The following is a 12,619-nucleotide window of genomic DNA, read 5'->3' on the forward strand; positions in this document are numbered from 1 at the left end:
GAGGGAACCAGGCAGGGGGCCTCAAGGTCCCTCTTTCCTCCCACCTGCATTTTGGGCTACTTATTGTCCTCCTAGGAAAGCAATTGCCCAAGATGGTCATGTCTGTAATTTGCTCTGATCGTGGGTAAAAACCTCTGCAGGGAGATCTATCCACCACCGCAACCACACTTGCATGGATGTTATTACTTAAGGGTGGAAACTCTGCCCTCTTCAATTAAGTCATATCTGTACCTGAGACAGAGGCTCACAAGCTGTTTCTTGGGTTTATTACCCTGTTTCTGCAAGAGGAGATGGTGACAGAGACTGGGAAGTCCTCCATGTGCTCCAGCAGACCAGGCAGCACTGTTAGAGAGCACAATTGCTTGTTCTCCCACAGATCTTTATAAACAATGGAGCAGGATGTGTTAAAAACATGTTAACTTGCTGACATTCATCTCGAGTTCCCGTTAGAGCTAGTCTTTTACCAGCTGGCGTGTTTTAAAGACAATCAAAATACATGCCAAATTGTGTTTAAAATCATAGACAGGCCAATAGGTTTTCTGATAGGGCTTGTTTTCTTCACTCTTACCTGCTGGAACAGGCTCAAGTTGCAAGGTTACTGCATCAAAACATAATTTGGGACCCTGCAGGGAACAAGCTCCTCATTCACTGCAAAAAGAAAAAGAGGTAAGAAGTGAGGAAAACAGAAAGGGAGCTCAAAGGAACCTCGTATCTTATGCCTTGTCCTGGGGCTTCACCTCCTGCCCGCTGCTGACACAGTGCTTCAATGGCGGCTTCATCTCAGTTAAGTTATAGACACATCAATGAAAAAAAACCCTCAAACCCTACCCAAAAATATTCCAGACCTTGAAGTTCTGGGATGAAGAAGCAGGAAAAGTTTTTCACAACATACGGCACCAAAAAAAAATGGTTCTTTGCTGTTTTTGTTTTAAAGCCATCTTCGCTTAACAGTTACTCTCCTGAACAATGAGCCGCCACAAAGGCACCACTGCTATCCATCTTCTCCTCTGTCTCTTGGCCTGGCACATGAACAGCTTTTGTTGAACCAGGGCTGGGCACATGGGCTGCTCAAACACAAAACTCTTCGGAAAACAGGAAGTTTCCAAAATAAAATCTTAATTGTTGTTGAAAAAAAATAATCTGTTGACTTGAGCAGCAAATGTTTTCACACAATGACTGTCACGAAAATGAAAGCCTTTCAGACGAAAGTTGAGAAATGTTAGGTTTTGACCAAAAATATTTTATGAGGAAAGGAGGCATTTTCTAAAAATACTCACTTAGCCAAAAGCCTGAGTTTTCGATCAAAAAATTAACAGTGAAACAGCCAGGCATCAAAAAACTCACATTATACTCCAAATATTCTCCTTGTGTGTCATGAGAGTTGGAGATACAGTAAAATGACCTGTAAGATCAGCAGCAGTAGGTTAATATTTAACACACGGAGGCCATTCAGGAGCTGCCATGTAAGAGAAACACCTCACTCCCCAGCCAGTACGCACCAGCTCTTCGGTGGCAAATCCAGTGCCAAGCAGCAGGAAGTTTGGACTGTTTCAAAGCATTATGACTGCACTAAATAGCAAGCATGTTTGGACAACACAGACCGACTCTATATGGAGCTCTCCTCCTCCATCAATTCCTTTTGCCAGAAGAATGACAGCCGCCCCAGGGATGTGGTGGGAGAGCTGAGTTTTGGAGCACAACGTCACAGGGGCAGGCTCTAAGTGCTTCAAAAACTGCACATGCGACATGAAATATTCAGACGTACACACACATAGGGCAACTGTGTGATGTTGCCTAGCCATTCCCAGGCCAGGCAGCAAGCCCAGGGTCCTACATGAGGGAGAAAAAGGAAATCAACCTTTGCTTTCTGAACTGCATTAAGCCTGCTCCCTTCCCCAGCTCCAGGACTGAACCCAAGGCTCCCTCTGCTGAGCCTGCCACACAACTGATGTCTGCTGGATCTAACATGCAGAGGTGGTTTCCAAAATCTTCCCACCTCCTGCACCTTCATCTCACCCTCTAGGCAGGTGGCAGGCCATGGAGGAGCCAGAGGAGGACCTCTCGCCACGCTCCACCATTGAGGAAGAAAGAGCTGGAGGCACAGAACAGGGACAGCGCTGACTCCGGGGGAAAATTTTCCACAGATAAATGTGTATACTGTACCATGAACACTTACACATCTCCAAACTCTTATTAAAGATCATCAGCATTGTTTTGCTGAAGGACACTAGCTCAGGCAGCCTGTGTCTGGGCTGAAGAACTGCCAGCAACTGCTCAAACGCTCTTACGGTCAACTGCAGAGATGCTATTATCAAGACACAGATAAAACAATCCCTCAGTTTTAAAGCAGATTTTGGAGTCTTCTGTATCAGATGCAGAACAAAACAAGTGTTGTCCCAGCTGAAAACTGAAACATGGTATGAACTGGCAATTTTATTTTGGGCCACCTTTCTGATTTTTCCATGTTATCCCAAGGCAATGTTAAATAAAAAGTAAGGATCCTGTTGTACGTGCAGAGATCTTTTTTCTCACCGCTACATTACTCCTCACTTGGCTACACTTCTTCATAACTGTACTCTCCTCACCTCAGAGACTTATACTTCTACATATCCTCCATTCCATCCCTCTCATATCACAGCTTTTCAAAGCGCAGTCCTTTTTCCTCACTAAAAAAAATATGTCTGCCTTCCACCTCCCAAAATACATTCTTATCTTCCCATATCCTGTGAAAAATCCCGCAGTTACACCATCTCTTCCCTGTTTCCTCCTTTAATCATGCCCAGGTCTTCTGATTTTCATTTCTACCAAGCAATCTAATTAATCACTGTAACAAAAAATCTCATGCAATGGATTGCCAGGAAATCCACTTGAGACATTAAGACCCATATTAGATCCTTTTTCTCCTTAAGTCAAGAGTTTGGTGGCCACAAGTTAACTGGATTAATCCCATGCCTTATATAGGGTACAGTACAGTAAAGCTCCAAAGTGCTGTCGCCTGTAAGATCACTGCTGAAGAACCCCAAGTTTTCTGTGACCCACACTCATCCCTCATGCTCAGAAATGCCAAGATGCATCTCCAGAAGATGCTGCAATTCTTTATGATTTGATGAAGGCTATTTGAGCAGACAATGGGTTCCTGGTATTTTTTGACAGACTTCCCGACACCTCTGTTCCTCAGCTCCAGACCTTCAGAGCTCAGTGCTATAGCATCAACCTGTCTGTAAGCTGGACAGGTTTCCCTACAAAATCTGTCAACAAGGCTCTATAAGCAGAAAGGCAGACTGGGAGCAGCCTCTTTGCCCACTCCCTGCCCTACAGCCATGCTGAGCAAGTCCCCTCTGCCTCTAGCCCTCCCTCACTCTGTTTCCATAACGTACATTCTCTTGTTTAAAAAGCCAGCTCTGGAAATTTAATAGTAAATAGTAATGTTCTGCCTATATGTTTTGCCACCACAGCAACAAGATACCAGAAAATATCACAGTCCCTGAGATATTTATACTTCCAGCATTGCTGCAAAGTATTCCTATCTGTACCTTAAAAAAAGAGGGAGCTGAGGCACAGAGGGATTAAAGGCTATAGTTATACCACCTACTGTGGCATCTGTAAGAGACTTCTATTTCTGTGATGCCTAATTTGAAAGACTGAAGGAGTGTTTAGACCTCCTGTTCCCAGGGCTGCCATACCCTGGCCTCCCACAAGTCATTAAAAAGAAGGAGAGTTGTATGCTGTATTCAGTTCCCTTCTCTGGGTAACTAGCTTGAATGTTGTGTCACCATATAAAAAAGTTGTCTCCTGCCTGGAGAGGAGGAGCTGAGAACCCTTCATTGCTCCTTTCAGCCCAGACCCCAGAGCTCATCTTCCAGCGGCCACAGCTGTGGATTTCCCCCCACAGGTAACATGGAGTGCACTGTCAGGGCCAGATAAAAAATCCCATCTACCTCGAACTCAATCTGTCACTGCCACTGACATTTCACCAACTCATCACCTCAGAAACTGGATTTTGCACAACTGAATCACATCAATCACGCTGCTGCACGCAGCCACCTCCAGTGCAGAACCAAGCCGCTACGCAGGGCAATTTGATTATATCTGCACCCATTCAATTACTTAGTCTAGATCTCAAAAGATAGCTGCCATGGGCTTCACAGCTTGTTTGTAAAAAGCAGCATTGTCCCCTAACTAATCAGCTGTCTTCACAAACCGGCAAAGTTGTCATTTTTGCAGGTCAATCCAAAGAGGGCAAGAACAACAGACGCTGGTCAAACGTCCCCATCCCGGGGCATAATATCTCCACCCCAAACTGCATTTTAATTGTTTGAGTCAGGTGTGAAGCAAGTAACTTGTGCTGTAGCCCTGGAACACCGGTGGGTGTTTAGTATCATCAGCTTCATTTTCCAGACAGGCAAACCAAGGCTGGCTGCCCAAGGCATCACTGTATCAGCAAAGTCAGGATGGGATGAATTTATCTAAAACACCTGAGGCAGGGCTTCTCTATAGTATTAAAAAAAAGATAGGAGCTCGGTACGTTTTAACCAGTTACAAAACTCCCTCCTGCAGCTTTCCACAGTGCGCAGCCAGTGTTGGTGAGGTTACTCTGACTCACTGGGGAGAAATTCCCCAAACACGCCATCCCTCTGTCACACTGCCATCCTTGCGCTCCATCTTCCACTCCTTTGTTTGCTACATATTCCCTCTGGATTTCACCGGGGTTTTCTCGGCGCAGGGTGCCCGGGAGACAGCCGGGCGGCTGTGGGAGCATTGCCTGGAGCTCGCTGACACCTGCTGACCGAGGCAAGGAGCGCAGAGGGGCTGGGGGAGGCCGGGCTGCCCGGGCAGCATCTGGATGGAGCCTCCGGCCTTGGAGATGCGGAAAACCTGAGCGGCCACAACCCTGGGCAGCCGGCTCGAAACGGCTCTGCGTGAGCAGGGGGGTTGGACAGGACGACCTCCAGAGGTGCCTTCCAACCTCAGCCGGTCTGACGCGGTGTAAAGAAAGGAATGATGAGAGGAGGGAGGGAAAAGGGTGAGGAGACGGAGGACGTGGCTTCTGTCTGCCGAGGGATCAAGTAGAGCCAAACACCGGCGATGAGGCGCTTCCCACCTCTGAACTGATGAGCGCCTCGCAGGTTCAGCCTCCAAATTAAAACAGTCATGAAAGGCTGACATGCTGATGTCCGCTCAGAGCCTTGCCTTTCTGTAACAGCAGGGCTTCCAAGCTTGTCTTCCTCCTGAAGTCCCCCGTCGGCACCCCTGTTACAGTCCTGTCCCTTTCACACCGCTGCCCCACCGCTGGATATTTACCCCGCGAGAGCCATGCCCTGCTCTCAGGCACTGCAGGCCAAAGGTGTTGTCCACAAGCCACCGGCAGTGGGTGCGTACATGGGCCTCATCCAGCAGCCCTGTAAGACAGAGAAAGTGCCGCTATACTTTATACATGATGCCTGACACTCATATTGTTTACGTAGCATCTGGTGTTACAAAGACCATGTCTTCACATTAGCACCCAGGAGCCCATCTCTCCTTGATTCCCAACATTTTGGTAGCCTGTTTGTGTCTTAGGACCAATATATGTCATGTCAAAAGCACTAGGGAAAAAACATTCTCAGTTAAACCTTTCCAATAAAACTATTCATCATTCCCATCTACTGACACTCGTGCCTAACAGACCACGTGCATCTACACTGAATTCAGGTATGTTGCCTTACAGAAAAATATACCATCCAGTGTAAGTGGAAAGGTAGGATTTAACCTTAAACGACTGCAATTCTCACTCAGGTATAAGCACTACAACCTCAAGGCAACTCTCACAGAAGGTAACCGCTTTTGATCTGAGAACCAGCTGTGCACCAGTATGTGCCATAGCCAGGCGGGCGTTGGCTAGCCAGCCAGCGCCCCGCATGCAGGAGGACAGCCTTGCCAGCCCTTACTGTGTTAACTCGACTCTCACAGTACCTGCTGTTATTCCTATCGCCCTGCTACTGATATCCTGTGGCTACTTTCATTTTAAAAGATAGGGAGAGAGCTTTCAGCACTCTGAGTTGCAGCAAAAGCCCGACCCTGGCATTTAGACTGTGCTGGGGGGAGAGGAATAAAGGTCTAAATTGCCACCTACCTTTTAATCCTTTCTAAACTGAATTCACAGTTTAAAGGAGGGCTAAACACTTTAAAAGAGTGAAGTCTGCAGTGTTAAATCTACAGTCTTCTACAGCAAAAAAACCCAGTCGCCTAATCTACCTCATTTCGTGAAAGAGCCCATTAAGGATACTTCCTTCCTTTCCTCTTCCCTGAAGTGCTCACATGCTAAATGACACACAGGAGAAAGTACAGGAAAAAAGGTCAGACAGTATTAACAACAGCAGGGGAGACATCCGTCTCAATTTTCCTTTCCTGAGAATTTTAAAATTCCCATAAATTCTTTGCTGCAGAGCGCCAACTAGCACAAACCAGCACAGCACCATCAACTTCAACGAAACTTTGGTTCATTTGCAAACCAAGGCTGAGGATGCTGCTATCAGCAGAAGTTTTTCTGAATGATGCTAGTTTGGAAGAAGAGAAATAGCATTGTCACCATGAAACACACGCTGGATTTCACCAGAATACGTAGGCCTGGGAGGAAGGGGTAGAGTGAGACCTGGCTTGCTGAGGTGGGGCAAGTAATTCTTTTCATGGCCCCAGCACAAGGTTGCCAGCAGCAAGGTGGGGCGTTACAGATTTGTCCACTGCTCTTAAAGCCAGTACACCCATACAGAGCATGCACAGTGGTCATGTGGCTAAGATGCCACTTTTATTTCAAAGGTGGCAACCTGAAACCAGCCTTAACTCTAACCCTAACTGTATATAATATATTTTATTCTGCTACAAGTACGGTAGCAGCAGGAATTGCCCAGCCATTTCTCAGCATAAGTAATACTTCATTTGGGCTTTATTATTTCTCCTATGAACTTCACATCTGATAAGCATTAAAATCCAGTCAAAAAATAGAAAACCTGCTCCTGCAAGAACAGTCTTGCCCTCTGTAGCGAGCGATTCCTCATGGCTCATGGCTCCCCTTCCCAACTATGCAGCTGGGGGAGGGGAAGAGGCAAGAGATGCCAAATTTTACCCTCAGATGTGCATTCCCACAATCAGTTGATGTTAGCAGGATTTGCCTATGAGGACAGAAGTCAGCAGAGTGTCTTTCTGTTCACAGTGTTCAACATGTGGATTGCAACAGGCATGCCTCTTCATTCACTTGCCACTCAAGCTACCATAGGCCCTGTGGTGATTTTTTTGTCTTGCTTATGGAAGCTTGAGTAGGGCTGAACTACGTTGAAACAGGCAGACATCCAACTGTTTAAATGAACGCAGGGCCTCTCTTATAAAAGCAAACCCCTAAACCCCTCTAAAAATAGAGAAATGTGGTGCAAGAAGCCAGTCCCAAAATGATACAGGAAAAGAGGAGAAAGGGTTAGTCAGGGATGTTGGATTTCACTCTGTCTTGATTGAACTTTTCCTGAAACTCTTCATCTGCTTCACTTTTTTGCATAATCGCAAGGCTAACTTCTGCTCTCCAATACAACAGAGCCAGGCCAAAGTTACTTTATTTATTTCAGGGAGGTTACTCTAGACTCAAACTTAGTACAGAATTTATCCCTGTTTAACGCATCACTACCTCCCCAGCTTGCCAGCTGTTACCCAGCATAGCGCATTTGTTTAATCTACAACTGCTGTTGCCTCAACATTCCTGCACTAAAAATCCTGAAGTCTCATTATAGCAGTGCAAGCATCTCTGGCCCTCAGTGGCCAGCAGATGCAGGTCATCAGAATTGGCTTGGAGATTTTTAGTACAAGGAATGGATGTATTTGTGTGAAGTAGGGAAGACAAATGGGACATCAGGGCCTCTTGAAGAGCCACCGCCTCCTCCATCCAGTCACTGAGAAGTCCTAAATAGACAATGCAGATTTTAAAAATGGGATTTGGGGAAGCCTGGTTATGGTTGGCACTGTCATTGCCCAGAGGCTGCACAGGCACCCATGGCTGTTCAGGCTCCTGCCTCTGCATTGAGCATCCTGAGTTCACCACCTCCCTCAGGAGGGAAAGAAGGCAAGTTCCTCCACAGGGCAACGACATAAAACTCAGTTAAGCTAATATCATGCTTTGATTTACTAGGTGGGGCTTCAAACTCAGGCACCTCATTTAGGTGTCAGAATGGGAGGGAGTGTGAAAAACCCCTGCGTGGAAATCCCACTGCCTGGTGGCTCTCCCTTCTCCTTCCAGACCAGAAAAACCATGCGGAGAGGCTGATGCACATCTGCAGCTTCCTCCCGGCGTGGGGAGCCCGAGGCCGCAGGAGGGCAGCATTGATTTTCGTTCCGAAGCGCCGGGTATGGCCTCCCGGGTAAATACATTCTTCAGGGAGGGAGCTTCTTAAAGAGTAACCATGCAAAACCGTTGTGGGGTTTTGTCTCGGTGAAAGTGTGCTGAGTTACAGTGGATTGTCACTAACAAAGCATAAATGCAGGCTTGGCAGATTTCTGGCGCACGACGGCAGCATCTCTTTCCTGGTTTATAGTCAAATTCCTGGTTCAAGTCAAATTCACGACGGTGGAGCATTCTTGACCAGAAGGCTGGGACAAGGAACATCACTGTCCCAAAAGCGCGCTGACTGTAGACAGTAAATAACAGTAACCACTGACGGCCACTGATTTCTGTGTCTCAGAAATGCAGTTTTATGCATATGAGAATTTTCTCTGCCACGACCATGAAAAGCTGTTGGGGAGATAGGGGAGAGGTGGAAGTCCCTGTAACATACACCTTTCTTCATCCTTCCCCAAGGCAAGCTAAGAGCTGCCGGGGCACTGCTAGAGCTGTTCCTAAGAGCCACACACTTCTGTGAGCTCTCCCAGCTCCTAGCAGCTTTCAAAAAGTGGCTCGAAGAGTGAAACCTGAACCTGTCCCAGGAAGGATTAATGACCTGGGTGCTGAGCTGATGCTCCAGAGATGTATTTGCATGCTCACACAAGCGCCTCCCCACCAAATCCGTCTCAGGCGGTCTGTGAGCAGAAGAGGTCACCCTGGTTATCACCATCTCCCAAAGCCTCGCTGCTCCCCAGATTGGTGCAGCGTCAGAGCTGGTGTCCCCGCAGTCACCCCCAGCTTCCTGCACCAGCAGGGTCCCCATTCTCCCTTTGACACTGGGATTTGGTACACAGCTACCGCTTCTCCCAGGGATGACAAAGGAGCTGAGTTGAGCAGCACTGCTGTTGACACTTCAAAGGCGTGACTCCATTTAGGCTCTTCCCAGCGAGATGGGATTCAAGCTAAGGGCTGGAGTGCTTCACAAATAACCTCAGAGTTTATTGCACAGTGGGGGGGGAAAGAAATTACCATATCTGTTCAAGTAAGAAAATATGGTGTCCCTAGTGAGTGACAGATGCTGGCTATTTTTATAATAGACACACATAATAGCCTCAAACACATTTTTTAAGAGCAAACCCAGACTTATGGGGAAACAACAGCCAGTATGTGGCAAAATCTGGTGTCTGTTCTCATGGCTTGTCCGTCATTTGTTATATTTTTGTTTAAAATCAGTTCCCCCCATTTTTTTTTTTTACAATGGTAAAGCTAAGCCAGAAAAGAAGTTGGCCTTCTAACGACACATTATGCTTCAGCCACAATGCTTCCTATCTCATATTCTCCCAGAAATATATTTCACAACTGAAGTAACATTCAATCCACAAGCTGAGTGCTCTGCAGACGTCAAAAGTGGCATGAGTTTTCAAAATTTATGCACATCTTTCTGACACAGAAGTTACTTGTTTGGCCGGTTGAGATTTATAATGATATGTGATTTACAAGTAGTTCATAAAAGACTGATGGATAGGCATGATATGCCTATCATCCGCATTTATCATGGGTGCTGTGAGAACATCAGTCAAGGGTGTTTTATCAGTTGTTGTAAGCAATCCTTTGACCTTTTGGGCTTTGTAAGAATTGAGTCATCAGTTATTAACCCTCTAATAAGTTATTTATATAAGTAACTTTAAGATAAAGCCTGACCTTGCTACCTTTGCATAACTCAAGCAGACAATTCCAGAGTAGGAAAATATTTCCCTACTGAAGTCAGTGGGAGTCTTTTTATTGATTTTAATGAGGCTGCCATCAGGCTGAAAGCAAGCATGCCTGTAGCACTTCTTGTGTGTATTTTCCTCTCTAAAGTCATTTGATTGTATCTTTTGGAGGGAACAGATGGACCCGATTTTCCAGCCATCGTCACCAGTCATGCTTGACCAGAGGGGTGTGAACAAGGATAATTAGAGCATACAGAACTCCTAAACCCTATGCCAGATTTGCTGAATGGACTCCATCATAGCAAAAGCAAGTGTCTACATGTTTAAAAAGGCAGCATGAAAAAGGAAGTATGTAAGATGAGAAGGTCATTGGGACCTCATGTGGGTTCAAGCTGTGTAGGGAAGTCCCCGGCCCTCCTTCACTGAAGCAGCGACAAGCCACTGACTATAACAAGGCAAGGATTTTATGAAAAATATCTGAAAATAGCCAATGCATTAAATGTAAACATGTAGAAATGCTTATGGGAGTGTTTATGTGAGGAATATTTCCAGTTTAGATTTCCTTCCTGGGAAAACTCAAGAAGTCCACGTTAGTGATTATTCAAGAAAGTAAAATGTCCTGTTTATTTGCCTAGGCCAAGTGAGGAACATGCTTTCTATGTTGGCCAAGTTGATAAGAGTTCAATTCACAGCTCTACTGAGGTCTAGCATCTAGCTTCTGTTTCCCCAAGTATAAGATAGTGCTCATCAGATTTTGACCCAGATTTTGGAAATCTATTGAAGCATTGCTCTCTTCAACATAGCAAGACTATGCTGGAAACAAAGCCACCATCTTGTTTTCAGGAGACATTTCAGCACTGATGAGACCAATTACCCTTATTGCCTGTCCATAAGGCTTGCTCTACTGAATGCCTAGTTCATTTTTGGCTCACTGAGTAAAATGTTATGTAAAAGTCTGAGCTGGGTGAAAGATGCTGAGGACTAAGGGCTACTGTTTAGCAAGATGTGTCAGGATACTACACTGGGTCTGTGTGTTGTACGAGACAGCTCTGTAGTAAGATTATCTGTTTAAATACCTGTCCTGCTTGGACACCTGACCACGGCACTGAACTGGGCAGACCCCTGTGCTGCTATGCCAATCTGTAGCACACATTCAGTGTCGGACACGACCCTGATCAGACTGAGGGAGTAGAGCAGCCAGGGAATGGAACGTGACAGCTAAAGACCACCTCCTCCTAACCTTCCATATCCCTGTAAAACTAGACCTGCTCTCAGGAAGAGTATTACATTTTACAGTGTTGATGTATAGCCAGTTCACATTTTTGCAGCCCAGCAGAGCCATGCTGCTCTAAAGTCGGGTTAACGCTGTGGGCAACCAATCCTGCCTATTGATAAGCATGTTAAAGCTACAATGGGGATAGTTATTCTAAGGAGAGCCGTGGAAGCCTGAAGTGATCCAGCTTTCTTATCTGAAGGTAGGCAGATCAAAGCAATTCATAGATTCGGTGTTCAGTGGGGGTTGTTTTGATTTGGTTTGGTTTAAGGCAAGCTCACATCATCAGTTCTGGTCAACACAAGGTCCTCAAACTAAGCTGTGGTTCTCTGCCTCGCTGTATCTACAACAGATCATTTCTGTCACCTCTCCCACTAACCCAAAGAAGAAAATATTGCTTTGCAGCAGGAAAGTCAAAGCACCTTTTTTCTCTGCTAGGTAGAAAGTAGGTACCCAAACAATCCAAAAAAGATCTCCCTTTCAGTCATCTTCAATCAGGAGTGTGTGTCAGATTAAAATAATAAATTGTGACTCCATTTCCCTTTGCACTAGATTATCCTTGCTTTCTGTGCTTGCCACAGCATCCTTTACAGTGCTCCCCCCTATTTAGCATTCCCTGACTGACATTGCCAGAAATCCTTTCTGTCCCGATCCTGCTGACCTGACTTTGACATCACCACACGGTTGGAAACTGTCTCTGAGTGAGAGGCACAGGATTAGTGTTTGCAGGGAAATGAGTTCCTCTTTAAAGCAGGTACAGATCTTACCACTGCTTCTGAATTAATGCTTCAGCATCAGTCCTCCCCTTGTTTCAAATCTATGCATTAATTTAAGAACGTAGGAGATGTGGCAGCCACAGAGACAGAAATCTGACTCATCCCAGCTGCACTCTGTGCATGTAGGTCACATAAAATGTCATCTATTAGAATGTGTAATACCATATATTAGCTTCAGGGGCCACTGAATGCTGCTTTGCGTGCAATGTTTGGGAAGGGGACAAAACTAGTTCGTACTAAGCTTTGCTTAAACAGAAACCTAGACATTCTCTCACTTTTCTGAACACGTATAAGAGCATGTCACATTTCCTCCAGACAATTTACTATTTCCCACACCAAACAGATATAAGAAATCCCCAGAACTTGTTATTCCAGAATTTCACTTTATTTTAATGAGTCTGTTGCTCAGACCATACATGGCTTTAGTTCAGCTGGGGGACATTTCTCACTACTCTCTGAACCACTGCTGGGATTTAAACAGGTAAAAACAGCAAACAAAACCAAAACCCCCCAACCCTTG

The sequence above is a fragment of the Tyto alba genome, unplaced genomic scaffold (assembly GCF_018691265.1).
Source record: "Tyto alba isolate M040663 unplaced genomic scaffold, T.alba_DEE_v4.0 Super-Scaffold_21, whole genome shotgun sequence".
Lineage (NCBI taxonomy): Eukaryota > Metazoa > Chordata > Aves > Strigiformes > Tytonidae > Tyto > Tyto alba.